Source organism: Spermophilus citellus (assembly GCF_964194105.1).
Source record: "Spermophilus citellus genome assembly, contig: SCAFFOLD_113, whole genome shotgun sequence".
In the NCBI taxonomy this organism is placed as follows: domain Eukaryota; kingdom Metazoa; phylum Chordata; class Mammalia; order Rodentia; family Sciuridae; genus Spermophilus; species Spermophilus citellus.
In genome coordinates this window covers 477,279-492,938 of record NW_027672919.1, presented here as the reverse complement: position 1 = coordinate 492,938, position 15,660 = coordinate 477,279, and the positions used below count along the sequence as shown (strand labels likewise).

Below are 15,660 nucleotides of genomic sequence, written 5' to 3'. Positions count from 1 at the left end.
TTCATTTTATGTTTGTATAATATTATAAGTTAATCTTTAAAATACATTAATTCTATTATATAGACATGCTATTGTACCAACATAATAAATATGTATTATAATCACAGCATAGAAATTCAAAAAACAAGAGCTAAAAAATAGCATTAGTAGTTTCTTTTCACACCACAATGTGACATGTACACACCATTTTCTATATTGCTGCAAATTTTTATATACTTAAACTTTTTAGTCACTTGGATCTTGTAAATGAAAGGTAAGAACATTTTCTAAAAGAGAGTTTAGATTATTAAGTTCAAATTTATGAAATATACTGAAAATTTTTTAAATACTAAATCTTATCAATTATTCCAATAGGATTATTTTTGTATATTCATAAGTATAGGTAGATTTCTAAAATATTTTGCATGAAATTAATATTTTAATAATCATGCATCACCAACATAATTTCCTAATGCCTGTGCAGCCAAAGTTTCAAGTATACCCAACTGTCTTCTATTTAAAATATACACCTTGATTTACTGATGCTTTTAAAGTTAGTTCTCCAACATTCTTATTATCATTTAAAATGAGGGCTTTGAGGCAGATTCAAGATGGCAGGCTAAAGGGAGGCTGCATTCTGTGTCGTTCCAGAACTAGGATTCAAGTAGTGGGAATACTGTTTCTTTGCAAGTGATAAAGGACTCCCAACAGCTGCTCCCATACAGAAAACCTGGCCACTACCCATGCTCAGGAACTCCAGCTTCCATCCTGTGTGGACCCCCATTTACCAATGTGGGATTTCCCCTGGTCACCTCCAACTTGGGACTCTGCAGCTGCCATAGTCCTCTGCACATGGTAGCCTGCCTAAACCTAGGGACATCATACAGGGTCTGGAAGCAACCATCAGCCACAACACTGCACACCACAGAGCTGCATCTCTGAACACAGGGCTCAATGCCACAGCCCAGCCCCACCCGACCCAGCATCCCATCACTGAAAGCAGCTGTTTTCATCTTGGGACACCTTTGTCACCATCTTTAGTTGGGGCAACTCCCAGTTTGGAACACTGGCTGGACAGATACCAAGTTGGGGAACTCTCCCCCACACTCCCTGGCAGCCACTAACTCCATTCAGTGACTGCCCAATATAAAACAGCTCTCCATTACAGGTGTGCAGCCCCCAGAGCTCATCCCAAAAGATCTCCGGAGAGAAAGGATCCTGATTGGGAACTAGAAAAGGAGAGCGTGAGTGAGATACAGTTTAGAGACTAAATTAGAGACCAGGAATTGTGAGATCCACAGTGATATAGAGATAAGACCAAGCACCCACATCACACAAGCAGGCACCACAGAAGGTCTCTGTGGTATAGTCTCCCATCAGGGACTACAAGTAATGTACCTCACCTCCAGGAGCCATATCCCTGAGACCAACCCTCCCACCCTAATAACGCTCATAATTCTGAGGGTGGAGATACCAGGAAACAACAGACAACCCCACCTATTGGATATGAAGGGAAGCTGGAAAGATACTTATATCCAACCAAAACAATCGTTGTATCTTCCTTCGAGATCTCTCTCTCTCTCTCCCCCTGCCCATCCCTCTCTCCCTCCCTCTCCTCCCACCCTCATATCCCCAACATTTGTGAAACCAAGTACTTTTCATGAATAGCCTACTACTGGCAAGTCTGAATAGTATATTACAGTGGTGTTGTATATTCTTTTATCTCCTATTTTTACATTATTTACTTTTCTTAATATTTATGTTTCTTTGTTTTTTTGTACTCTACTGCCTTCCCACTTGTCTCCCCAAATCACTTTCTGTCTCTTCTTTTGTTACTCACCAACTTTTTTAGATTCTTCTTTCATGCTTTCTAAGATCTAATAACTCTATATCCTCACCTTCTACCCCCTCACCATCTCATCCTACACTTCACCCCCACTTCTCTGTCCACCATCAAAAACTGTAGAACTTTTTGCAAACATATTTATATTATAGATAATAATTAAACTTACCATTTCTGTATATTGTGACAAAACCCTAAATGTCTAATATTGTCAAAATGACCATACTACCAAAAGCACTATACAGATTTAATGCAACTCCAATCAAAATCCCAATAACATTGCTCATAGAAATAGAAAAAGCAGTCATGAAATTCATCTGGAAAACCAAGAGACCCAGAATAGCTAGTTATCCTTAGCAAGAAGAATGAAGCAGGTAGCATCACTATACCAGACCTTAAACTTAATAAGAATTCTATAGCACACGAAATAAAATCAAGAATCAACAAATGGGATGAATTCAAAATAAAAAGCTTCTCAGCAAAATAAACAATCGGTGAGGTGAACAGAGAGCCTACAGAATGGGAGCAAATTTTTACCACACATACACGAGACAGAGCACTAATCCCTAGGATATATAAAGAACTCAAAAATCTTAACACCAAAAATACAAATAACCCAATCTATAAATGGGCCATGGAACTGAACAAATACTTCTCAGAAGATGATATATAATCAATCAACAAATACAGTCAACAAATATATGAAAAAATGTTCAACATCTCTAGCAATCAGAGAAATGCAAACCAAAACTACTTTTTCATCTGACTCCAGTCAGAAAGGCAGCTATTAAGAATACAAACAACAATAAGCGTTGGCATGGATGTGGAGAGAACCGTAGACTCACACATTGCTGGTGGGATTGCAAATTGGTGCAATCAATATGGAAAGCAGCATGGAGATTCCTTGGAAAACTGGAACTGGAACCACCATTTGACCCAGCTATCCCATTCCTCAGTTTATACCCAAAGGACTTAAAAACAGCATACTATAGTAATATAGCCACATTAATGTTTATAGCAACACAATTCACAATAGCCAAATTGTGGAACCAACCTAGATGTCCTTCAGTAGATGAATAGATAAAGAAATGTGGTATATATACATGATGGACTATTACTCAGCATTAAAAGAGAATAAAATCATGGCATTTGCATGTAAATGGAAGGAGCTGGAGAACATTATACTAAGTGAAGTAAGCCAATCCCAAAAAAACAAATGCCAAATGTTTTCTCTGATATTAGGAAGCTAATCCATAATGGGGATGGGGAGGAAAGCATGGGAGGAACTGAGGAACTTTAGATAGGGCAAAGGGGAGGAAGAGGAAGAAATGGGGAAAGGGGATAGAAAACCTGGTGTAATGAGGTGGACATCTTTACCCCAAGTACATTTATAAAGATACGAATGGTGTGACTCTACTTTGTATACAACCAGAGACATGAAAATCTGTGCTCTATATGGGTACTATAAATTGAAATGTGTTCTTCTGTCATATATAACAAATTAGAATAAATAAATAAATTTTAAAAAATAAATAAATAAGGGCTGAATTCTGAGAAGAGTATTCAATACTGCCTCCAAAGTTCTCTTGTCTGAGTCATTGTGAAAGGGTAAAGATTCTAAGCTGGAAACCTTGAATTAAAATGTAAAAGATTAGGTACTATTAAGTCCCTCTGTTACACCCAGATTCCTGAGATAGTTAAGACAACGCCCTACTGGCCAAACTGCACAGGGCCCGAACCAATCAGTTTGAATGTGTACCCAGTTTAGAAGTGACCAATCACCCCTGCCCAGCCTGTTCCCGCCAATGAATGGACTAATCATGTATCAGAGTTGTTGTTCAATTTTCCCGCGCCTCATGATGATTTGTTCTGATGTATGCAAAGCCCCCCACCCTCTCCAAAAAGTGTACTTAAGCTCTGCTTGACCTCTGCTCTGGGCTCTGGGCTGCTCTCCCTTCTTGAGTGAGCACAGAACCCCAGCGCGCTGGTACGGATCCCTAATAAATCCCCCTTGCCATTGCATGGAGCTAGTCTCGTGTGGTCTCTCCTTCTCCGATGCTTCGCCGGACCCTTACAATTGTTCTCTGATGCCTCACTACTACTACTTTCACTGACAACAGAATAGTACCACTATTTCCAAAACCCACAAGGAATCAAAAGATGCAGAGATTTTTCTACAAAAAAAAAAAAAATAGTGGTGGTTTATGCTTTAAAATTAATTACTGCTAGAATGATGATTTTCCAATATGAAAAGTTCTTTGTGCCACTATTTTTTCGTAAATTGTAGAAGATTGAAAAAATAGAAAATTGCTCAAATATAGTCTATAAAAGCAATTACCAAATGGACATTAAAGAGATAATATCACATGAAGAATAATATTTGTTTTTAAATAGTAGTTCAATTTAAAATTGAGAGGTATTTTTAAAACAATAGTAAGTTTTCTAAAACATTGACATTTTAAAAACATTTCCTGTAACACTAAATTTAAAAAGTAAAAAAAAATGGGTGAAATATGCTTTTTGAATTACTAGGGATATATAAAAATTTTATTGAACATTAAGATTAATAAAACTCAAAGATTTTAAAAAATTCATTGATATGAAGATTTCGGGTTTTGGGTTTTTTGGTTTTTTTTTGTGCTGGGGATTGAACCCAGGGCCTTGTAAGGCGTGTGAGGCAAGCACTCTACCAACTCTATCACCATCCCTGATATGGAGATTTCTATAAGAAGCAAGTAGTTTCAGTTTCAGTCAGCCACAGACATTCAGCAAGTGTGAGTAGATGTAAATGTCATGTGGTAAGAAACCTCATATATTTTTGAGAGAGCAATAATTGTGTGATGTTTACTATAGTGTTCCTCCCCTGCCAGCACTCACTTGTGTAGAACACTCATACACACATAGAGATACGGTACTCATGTACATGAGTATACACAGGAGCCTCATGTGGTCCACACTCACATACAGGGATGTATAGAGAAGAAACAGATATGATGCTCCTACTCATGATTGATAGATAGATAGATAGATAGATAGATAGATAGATAGATAGATCAACTACAGTCTGGCTTTGTTTTACAACCAAATCTACATTATTCCCTGGACTTTGGTATGTTTTTGGAGAATTCTGATTTATTTAACATTTCAGGACATATAAATATTGATATTTTGGACTTCCATGAGGCACCAAGGCTTTTGACCAGCAACTGCTACATGAAAAGTAATTCTTTTGGTTCCTCTTTTGGTTCTTTTGCAGTAAGTCTGAATTCTTAATGAAGAGAGTAAAATTCACCAAAACTCTCTGTTATCATCACCATAATATAAACTTATGCAATTGTACAGTCTTTTAAATGATGAGCACACCCACTGAATTGGAAGGTCTGAGTCTTCTAAAATACAGTCACCAACTTCCGCCTGGTTTGAAAGAACTATATTGGTTCCAAAGAGTGCAGATATGGCCACAGTGGGTCTTTATGAAAGAACATGTCACCTATGACAGCTCCTACGAGTCCCTGTTAGCCCTCATATTTCTTAACTGGCACGTTTCATGTTGTGACATTTCTGCATAACTAGAAAGATGTCACAATTAAACACAATTAAATAGAATGAATTTCTTTTTCATCTATGTTTCAGTTAGACTTCATTCTTAGCAATAAACACCATGAGTCATTGATTATCAATTATGTATGTGTGTTCCTATGTAAACTCCAAGCTCATGCTGCAGAGGGACAGTGATCCATTCATCTTACCATTAGCCCTCTAGAGCAGTTGCTGACACAGAAAATAACATGAACAAATGCTTGTCCTCTTTCAATGAATCAATTAGGAAGGCAAATTTGGATAACGAAACCACATTCTACAAATGATAAAATATTGTGTGATTTTAGAAATAGAAATCTGCAAAATCATTCTCTATAGATTTATTAGTTATATGTATTTCAGAAGGTCACATGCCATTAAGATGGTTCATGAGTCTGTACCATACAAACTAATGATCACTGACTACGACATTTGGCTTTAAAAATTTGTATTGTCAAGTCATGAAATACTAATGCAATTTAATACTATATTTGCAATACATCCCTAAAATCATAAAAGAACTGAACAGTTACATAAAATTAAATTTTTCTGGCCACTTTGCTCTTAGAGTTTGTATGAGTATGAATTAGTTATAAAAATCAAAAACATGAACTTATACATTCGCTTTTCAAACTGTTAAAAAATTGAGTGAAAAATAGATTTGAACATTAACATTCTATAGATGTTTTAATAGGAAAAAAATAGAAGTAGTATGTATTTGGTAGCAAATTGATAGTAAATGACACAGATTTTTAACTATAGTTCTGTCACTGCAAGTACATTTAAACATCTGTAAATATTTTATCAAAAAGAAGGAAATTGTCATCTGCAGCACTAAATATGCCTATCACTTTGAAGATTAAAAACACATTCAAAACCTTCCAAGTTTTTCTAATTCAAATTTTGAATTTAATCTTTGTTTTCACATTTATGTTACTGCCTGTAAAAATTATTGGCAAAATGGTGCATTTAATTGATTTGAAAATCATGGTTTTGAGAATTATAAGAAAAAAGATAGAAGAGTTAGCCTTAGATAAATTTAAAAGTTTATGTAAGTACTTTCAATAACTACCAACAAATGCTTATTATATAGTTGCTCCAAATTAAAGGAGAAGCATATTAATTGATAATAAGATCAATAGCTTAGGAAATCCAATTATATAGCTATAACTAGAAAAAGTAAAACAAAAAAATTCCTTTCATTTTTTTCTTTTGTTTGGAAACTCTTGGAATTGTTCAGAGACTTGTTATTTCTTAACATCTTCATCCAAAAATTCATCACACTGTTTCATCTGAATATTACTGCTATCTATCAAAATGAGGAAAAGTTCACGCTATCATTTATTAGAGGGCAAATGGGAAGTTAACACTTAGCGTGGACTGGTGACGGCAGCAGGGGCCCAGGCGTCAGAAGGGAGCACAGGGTGAGGGAATAGGTGCTTCCCGGAGCTCCCTACCTTGTTATTTTCCTGTAGTTCACTGTAGGATGTTGAAATCAGGACCTTGAAGGCTTTCACTTAAGCTGCTTTTCCTGTCCAGGAGCTCTTCCATTTCTTTCACCTGGACCTTTAGCCTTCTATTTTCTCTCTCCAGGCCTTGTTTTTCAGTTTCCAGTAACTCTCTCTTGTCCCATTCCAATGTATTTTCAGCCTGTATTCTCTCTAGCTAAACACAGAGAACACAAAGAAGCAGCATGTGACACATGTAACTGTCAAAAGACAGAACACAAAGAAGCAGCATGTGATGGACAGCATGTCCATCACACACACACACACACACACACACACACACACACACAAAATGTTCAGGACATGTCCATTTAAGGAACTTTAAAAAGAAAATTCTACTTGTTTGAAAACTTGAGAAAAATACAAAAGTCCTGGACTAAGGCCCTATGTAAACGTTCCTATCATCTTGTCTCATGTTACTAACTTTGGACCTTATTTGTCTATTAAATGTATGAAGGGAAAAACAAAAACTGTTGACTTTTTGCCCGAAATTCCCATTCCCAATGATGGAATTCATCATCACTAGGCAGGCCCTATAAGAAATGCTTAAAGTTCAACATCTGGAAATGAAAGGATGATAACTACCATCATAAAATCATATTAAAAAATACTCATTGGCAAAGTGGATACAAAAGAAGGAGAAGAATCCAAACTTATCACTGAAGAAAACTATGAAGCTGCAAAAATAAAGAATAAGATGGAAAGGAAAGATAATATACAAAATAATACAAAACAATTAAAATGGTTAGAAACTGGTAAACATTTGCTTAGTTACCTCAAATGTAAATGAAATAAATTCCTAAGTCGAAAGGTATAGATCAGCCAAATGGATTTTAAAAAGAATCAAGTATACATTCCCATAAGAAACTCTACCAGAAGAGCCACTCATGGACTAAAAGTAAAAGGTTGGGAAAAGAGTCTCCATACAAAGGCAAATCGCAAGCAAGGAAGAGTAGCTGTATTTACAGCAGATAAAATAGACTTTAAAGTCAAAAACTGTAAAAGAAAACAAGAGCACTACATAATGATGACAACGGGATCAATTCAATACGAGGAAATAATAATTAGAAACATATGTGTACCCAATAACAGAATTAAATAAAGCAAATGCAATTATACCTAAAGGGAAAGGTAGACTCAAATATAATGATATTTGGGGATTTTAATACCCCTCCCACATCAACAGACACACCTAGACAAAAAAAATAAGAGGGTTAAGTTAAAAAAAAATTAACAAACATCAGAGTTAACTGACACTATTCACCAAGTGGGCCTAACAGAACACTGCATCCAGCAGCTCCAGAATTCATATTTTTCTAATCAGCACAAGGAACATGCTCCAGGATAGACAAAAAAAAAAAAAAAACAGTTGGTCTCAACAAGTTCACAACAAATCAAAACATTGCATGTGTTCTATGGCCACAATGGAATAAAACTAGAAATCAATAGTAAAATTTAAATATTGTGTGTGTGTATGAAATAAACAAGCTCCTGACTTACCAATGAGTCAATAAAGAAATCAAAATATAAATGCAAAAATTTCTTGAAACTAATGAAAATGGAAAAATCAAATACCCAAACCTATCAGATTCACCAAAAGCCATATTAAGATGGAGGTTTATAGCTATTAGCAACTACAACAAAGAAAGAGAAAGATTACAAATAAACAACAACATAACTTACGGAACTACAAAAGCAGTAACAAACCGAACTCAAAAAGAGTTGAAGGAAAGAAATAATAATGATCAGAACACAAATAAATGAAAGAGACTGAAGGAAAAAAGGAAAGAAAAGGTAGCACAAAACCTAAGTGAAACCAAGAGTTGGTTTTAGAAAAACAAACAAAGTTGATGAATCCTTAGACAGGATAACAGGAAGAAAACGGGCCTGAACAGGCAAAATCATAAAGGAAGAGAGAGATCTCAAGTGGTACCAGTGATAAAGGATCTTAGGGACTATGATGAGCAAGTGTGTGTGTCAACACATCAGAGGGCCTAGAAGAAGGGGCTAAGTTTCTGGACATCTGTAACCTGCAAAAACTGAACCATGAAGACAGAAAACCCCAAAGACCCATAACTGGAAGCAGGGATGGCTCAGTAGGAAGAGTGCCGCAGAACCTGCCCAGAACCTCAGGCCGGCGGAGGCAGAGGGTGGAGCCGGGAGGAGCAGAGGCCGAGGCCTGAGAGGAAGCTGAGAGCGGAGCCGGGAGGCGCGGCCCAGCCCTGGCACCGCCTTCCCCCGGGGGCCACTCCTCCCTTGGGAGAGGCGAAGGAACCCGGAACCGCGGCACTCCACCGCGATTACAGAAAAGCCCGCGGAGCTGCGTGGACACGGAGCCGTGGACACAGCTGACCCGGCGAGAGCGTCCTGGGGGCGGCGGCCGGGTTCGGCCACGACGCCACTGTGGAGCGGCTCCCAGGAGCCAGCGCCATCCCCTCGCAGCTCGGCGGCTGTGGAAGGGGGCCGGGGACCCGAGGACAAAGTGACCAGTCTCCAACCAGAAACTCCCAGGGGGCGCCTGTACCAGAGAGACTGAGGCAGGCACGGCCTCGGGATCCCTAGGGAAAGTTCCCCGACCGCCGCGCCCCGAGGGCCGGCGCGGGGCCGCCCCCTGCCGCGCATGCGCAGCTGCTCCGGGCGGCCCTGCCCTCGCAGCTAGTTTTAGATTTTCATAAGTCTTAATAGATGTTCCAATCATTTAATATCTGTTCATGATACCTATAAAAGTTAAAGGTCCTGTAAGAATAAGAACATCATAGAAAGTATAGGAGTTTTATTTAATTTTCATTTTGTAAAATGATCTGTCATATTATTTTCCAAAGAATCACATGAAAAATCCATTATCCTAAGGGCATTCATCTAAAAGCAAGTTAAAATAATGAAAAAAAAATAGATACTATTTTATGTTTTCAGTTTATTTTTGAAAATTCCAAGAATTTTTTTAAAAATGAAATGGCATCCCACTAATTTTCTTCTAATGACTAAGAGAAAATCCTAAATTTTTTTAAATCTAACCCTATAATTTTAACTAATAGTATATTCTACTGTTATATGAATTTCAGATGATTCAACAGAAATTATTGAAAGATTTTATCTGAACATTTTAATGTAAAAGTATATTCTTATATGCACTGAAATAAGTCTTGATTTGGTGATCTTTAATTTTATACATATTAAACAGTGAAAAAATACATTAATATCCAGCCTTTCTATTTCTTTATCCAATATTTATTGAGTCTCTTTTATAGATCAGAAACTAACAGAAAAACACTGAACATAACATTTTCAAAATACAAATAAATGCATAAGTAGAACTTGAATAGTTTCTAAGAAAGGAAAAATTCCTGCATGCTCTGGGAAAGAGCTGCATCATCTGGGTGATGAAAGAAGGCCATCAGAGGAGGTGAAGTCTAAGGTATAAGTCAAAACAGCAGGAAAACAAATTCAAGGGTAGAGCTTCACAAGCAAAGCAGCCAAAAGAGGTTTGAATTTCCTGTCCAATCACAGAACATCAGGTGAGCATATTGAACAAGAGACCCCAATTCACTAAAAGGAAGTGTGGATCGAACAATCACTTGAGTTGTGAAAATGAGATGTTTTGATCATTCCTAAGCATAGACTATTGGGCATTTTCTAAACACTCATCTATACTTGATTTCCAGTGGTGGTTCTTGCTTGATACCTTTGCTTTCTAAAAAACAAAACATCTCAATAGTCAATTCAAATGCTGGCAGATCAAAATAGTGTATTAATTTTTAATCAAGCTTTATCCAAATGACAATCATTTTGTAAACAATCCTGACCAACTGAAAAAAAAATCCTAAGAAAATGAACTATATGGCATTCTGTGGGCTGGAGGAAGTTAGTTAGGAACAATGTGGATGTCCAATAGTGAATGAGCAAATACTCAGAATTTTCATTTCATTTCATAAATCAGACATAAGACTTCATTGAACATATGATTTTATAGGGAAGAGGCCAAAGGAAGGATGCTTTGCTGTGTCCTAGCAGTAGGAGGTTGTCATTCTTACTGGACTCCTGATAAAGAGCTATGTAGGTATTCCTTATTCTAACAATAATCCTGCAACAGCGGGGCTCCAAGAATCAACAGACAGTCCCAAGGTGGGCCAGAAATCCAGGCACAGTTCCTCTAAAGTTCTTCAATTATATTCCTGCACTTGATGCTAACAGATAGATGCAAGCATATCATCTTACAACAGTAACAGCCATATTCTCTATTCACTGGGTTGCTCTACAAGAAAGGTTTTGTTTGCATTTGGCTTTGTTTTCACATGTTTAAGGGTTTTTCTTCTTTATTCTGTCTCTTTCTGCCAGCAAACAATTTAACAGAGAGAAAGTTTCTGTCAATTCAAAAGTCTGGCAAGTCAAATGTAATTTGATTCATATTATTGAAGTCACCCCCTGCATCTTTTAACTTTCTTTCTCTAAGCATATTTTAGAATCACAAATAAGAATTGCAGAAACTCCCTTCAAAATGAAAAGTCTACTTCCAAGCTGTCTATAGTTAAATATAGTCCAGTGGCATCTCTCTTCCTCTTTGAGCAAAAATCAAGAACACAATAAATGATTTAAGTGATATGTGACATCTCATATATTTTAGTTACTTTAATTTCATTTTAAATCCTTGGAGAATTTGTAAAAGTAAAAACTTCTTTACTAGTTTGAAACACATGTGTACTGATTTTAAATATAAAAGTGAGGCCAAATTGCATTTGATATTGAACGTGAATCAAAAGCAATACAAACAAACTTTTAAAAGCACATCTATCTCTAAATAAATCAGTGTGTTATACTTTAGGATAACAAAGTGAAGTGCATTTATGGAGACTTTGACTAGGCTCAGAAAAATAAAACTCACCAACTTCACAAAGTAAAAATACTAACTTGTGTTTTATTTCATTGATTTTGCAACAATCAGGCCATATCTCCAAAACCTAAGTGATGTTACAAAATTTAATACCCAAATAACATCTCCATTTCCGTGTAGAAGTTAATAATCATCTACACATAGTGCTGGAACTAGGCGAAAAGTACAAATAAACAGGATGCTATTATCCCTAAACATGAGAATTAGAGAACAACAAGAGCAAAGTCTCAACCTAAACCAATCAGGAAAGTAGGGCTTTTGTCCAGAACAGTGATGTGCTACAGTGGATCTCTGATTAAAAAAGTGTGAAATTTTACACAATCAGTACATACAGAACTGGGGAAGTGAAACACAATGGAGCTTGTAAAATGTAGATTTGTTCGAGTGATTATAGGAACCAGAAGTTAATGTCAGGTAATCTCTAAGTGGACTTCATTTTACCCAGCACTAACTATCACCTCAAGTGTGTTGTACTCCTAGGAAAAGCAAATACACAATGCTTGACAGATCTGAACTAGGAAATGAATATATTACAAGAACATTGCAATTAAGCACGAGCAGTAGATATTCTTTGTTTCAAAAATCTCTCCTAAAAACTTATTAAAAAAATAGACAAGCTATCTTGCCACAAATGTTGTCAGAAAGGGCTTCTCAGAGGTTTTGTTGAGCACTCCAAGAAACCGAAGCATATGAACCTGATGATACAGTCTGAGACAGTCTCATGCTAATCCATATGTGTGTTTTATTCTAAAGAATTGACACCCATTTCAGATAGGAGTATTATTGTCTGATTACATTTACTCTCATGGTTCAGATAAAATACAAAGTTAATTATTAACACTGAGTTGTGAACAAGAAAACTATTTCTACTGATTTACAAAGGGAAAGTAGTAGGAGAAAAGATAGCAAAGAGAAAAAAAGCTTTAGGATGATGCTACAAGACAGAATGAAATAATGGCAAAATTCTGAGCATTCTGTAACTCATTACCTTGTATCTTACAGCTTTGCCAAGAATGACTCAGCATACCAATTTTGCATTTTAAACATTTTTTTTTCTAAGATCTGAGATTGGAGGGAAATTTCCCTAAAGACATATATTAACAAGCTCTTTCAACAAAAACATAGTGAAAAATTTAGAATATTCTTGTTAATTAAATCAGAAATACACAAGCATTTTATGTCAAAATTTGTTTATTCAGAAAAGAGATTAAAATTGTACAAGTTAATTGACTTCATTGATCTTTAAAGTAAGCCCTTTTTACTGGTTTCTCTACATAGCACTGAGTTAACAAGGGCAACTCTGTTGCTAAATCAGTTTTCTGTATGTGTGTGTGTTCTGATTCTGGGTTTAATATGTTATTTGTTTGGTTTAACTATTGGTACACAAATATTATTGAATTTCATATATGCATAAATACATACATACACACATGCACAAAAACACAAATATATATATATATATATATATATATATATATATATATATATATATTGCTAGGAGCCACAAGCAAATAATACGATGTATGGCACCTTTGGTTGTAAAGTGACGCCAGCTAGCCACTGAGATATGATTATGCTAAGATTTACATTCATATGGATATTGGACTCCCGCTGTTCACCTTGGCCTGCTACCGGACTCATGTTATGGGGCCCATTGGAGAGATCCCATTGGTTGGGGAAGGATAGTAGGAGGGAATTCCGGGGGAGGTCCCGGGTGACCGGCGGTGCCGGTGGACGCCCACGTGGGAGAACCGGGTGGCCTTGCCAGCACGTACGGAGTATTGGCGGCTTTTTCAAAAATAAAGTTTTGTTCCTGCTTGAGTGGCTGGTGATTCTGTGCCCAGCCAAGACTGCGGCTATATATATATATATATATATATATATATATATATATACACACACACACACTTTTTTTATTGAATATATACATATAATTGATCTTATACCCAATAACATCTCTAAACTATAAATTATATTTTGGAGATGACTTTGTGCTTTCTAAATAGATAATTACATCATCTTTGATAATTGTAATTTTGCATCTTTCCAATTCTTATGATTTATTTGTCTTCTTTTATTGAAATAGCTGGGACTCAAAGTACCAGCTTAAAATAAAGTGATAGCATGCTTCTAATACTTCAACAGTAAATAAAATTATTTGATCTAAAATTTGCTACTCTACATCAGGCTTTAAAAGTTCATTTTGATTCCAAATGTGCTAAAGTGTTTTTCTCTATAATCATGAATTGTCTCAGCAAGTGCTTTTAAGGTAAGTACATAATTGATTTTGCTTTTACTCTCTTGAGTATGGTGATACACATAACAAATGATAGAATATTATATTATAGCTTCCATTCTTGTGACAAAGAAATTTTTTAAAAATTCACTATATTTATATTAATATTATTTGTATTTGATTAATAGTTTGCCCTGTGTTTTTGTGTAAGTTTAACTGTAACTTTCTTTCATTATCCTTCTATGGATGCAGTATTACAGTTGAACTAGCAGAATGAAAAGAGTTGGAAAATATTTTTCTTCTTTTCCCTACTCTAGAAGATGTTCTATGTTCTATATGAATACAATTGTAATTATCTACAATAAATTATTTAGCATAACCATAAAGCATTAGAATGTTGGAGTTTTATTGGGATAAAGCTTTAATTTACCAATTTTTAATTCAATTAACTTACTACTATAAATGTCTTCAGGCAAAGATAAGTTATATTGGATAAGTTCTATTTTTCTGGTCAATAATTTATTCCACATAGATTTATTTTTATTAGCATCATCTCTTCATAGCGTTTCCTTATCTTTTAAATCTCTGCTTTATATAAAAGGATATCTCTTTTTTGATACTAATATTTTCTAATTATAGATTCTTAGTTAACATTGCTTAAATTTCATTTAAGACTTTTTCCAAAGAACCATTTTCTGGCTTTGCTATTTTAGTGAAACTTTTTTTTGGTATTTTTATTCATTCCTAGCATTGTCTTTATTTTCCTCTTTCCGCATTCAATAGATATTTTTTCAGACATTTTTTACTAACTTCTTAAGTAGATTATTATTAGCTCATTAACATTTCTGTCTTTGTTATTTGGTGATTCTGAGTATTCCAAGCAGCAACTCTACAATGAGATTTCAAAAGCAAGACATCCATGAGGGGGAGGCCTCTGACTAACAGTGGGGAGATAGCTAGGAGGCATGCAGAGAAGTCCAGCTGATTCGGGACTGGCATTGAGTTAGGAGGAATGGAAGAAAGGGAAGGAGGAGACAAAGGAAGGGTGGAAGCTTCTGAGACTTGGTGCAGTCCAGGCAAAGCTAGGTGAGGCCATCAAGGTCTAGAGTCAGAGGAACTTGGCACCTCCCGGGGCTAGCCCACCTTCCTTGGGTTAGAAGTAGCCTGTGGAAAGCCGAGTCTCATCGGCTCGGTTTCAGGGTGCAGCAACCTGGGTTCTAGGTTAATTATACTCCCTGTAATTGAGGGGTGAGAGGCACTTTCTCATGCTAATATACACAATTATGGTATTTTATATGATGTTCCTGAGGTCTGTAGCATCCCTGAACATTTCAATGTTTTTTTTTTTCTTTCAGTCCTAAATTCCATTAAATTTCTTTATTTTATCTATGGGCTACTTAGTTATCTGTTTTCTAATAGTAAATAAATCATTTCTTAAATCATATTCAGTAATCAACATAGATGACTGACTTTGTTTTTAAAAAACAGTATCCTTTTGAAACTACATAGTTTAAACCAGAAGACCAGAGCCTGAATCTCAGTCTTTTCACCACAGTCTCTGAAGACTGAGAATGACGAGAAATAAAATTACTGGTAGTCCATACCTGCAAACCCAGTGAAGAGACTT

The 15,660-nt window shown here is 36.0% G+C and overlaps 1 pseudogene across 1 annotated transcript in view; it reads right to left on the bottom strand.

The window, feature by feature from the left end:
* LOC308640351 (coiled-coil domain-containing protein 102B-like) overlaps window positions 1-15,660 on the bottom strand; it is a 184,343-nt pseudogene that overhangs the window by 84,242 nt on the left and 84,441 nt on the right. The window contains exon 6 of the transcript XR_014024295.1: window positions 6,859-7,066. The product of XR_014024295.1 is annotated as a coiled-coil domain-containing protein 102B-like (transcript). The remainder of the gene's footprint in view (window positions 1-6,858; window positions 7,067-15,660) is intronic.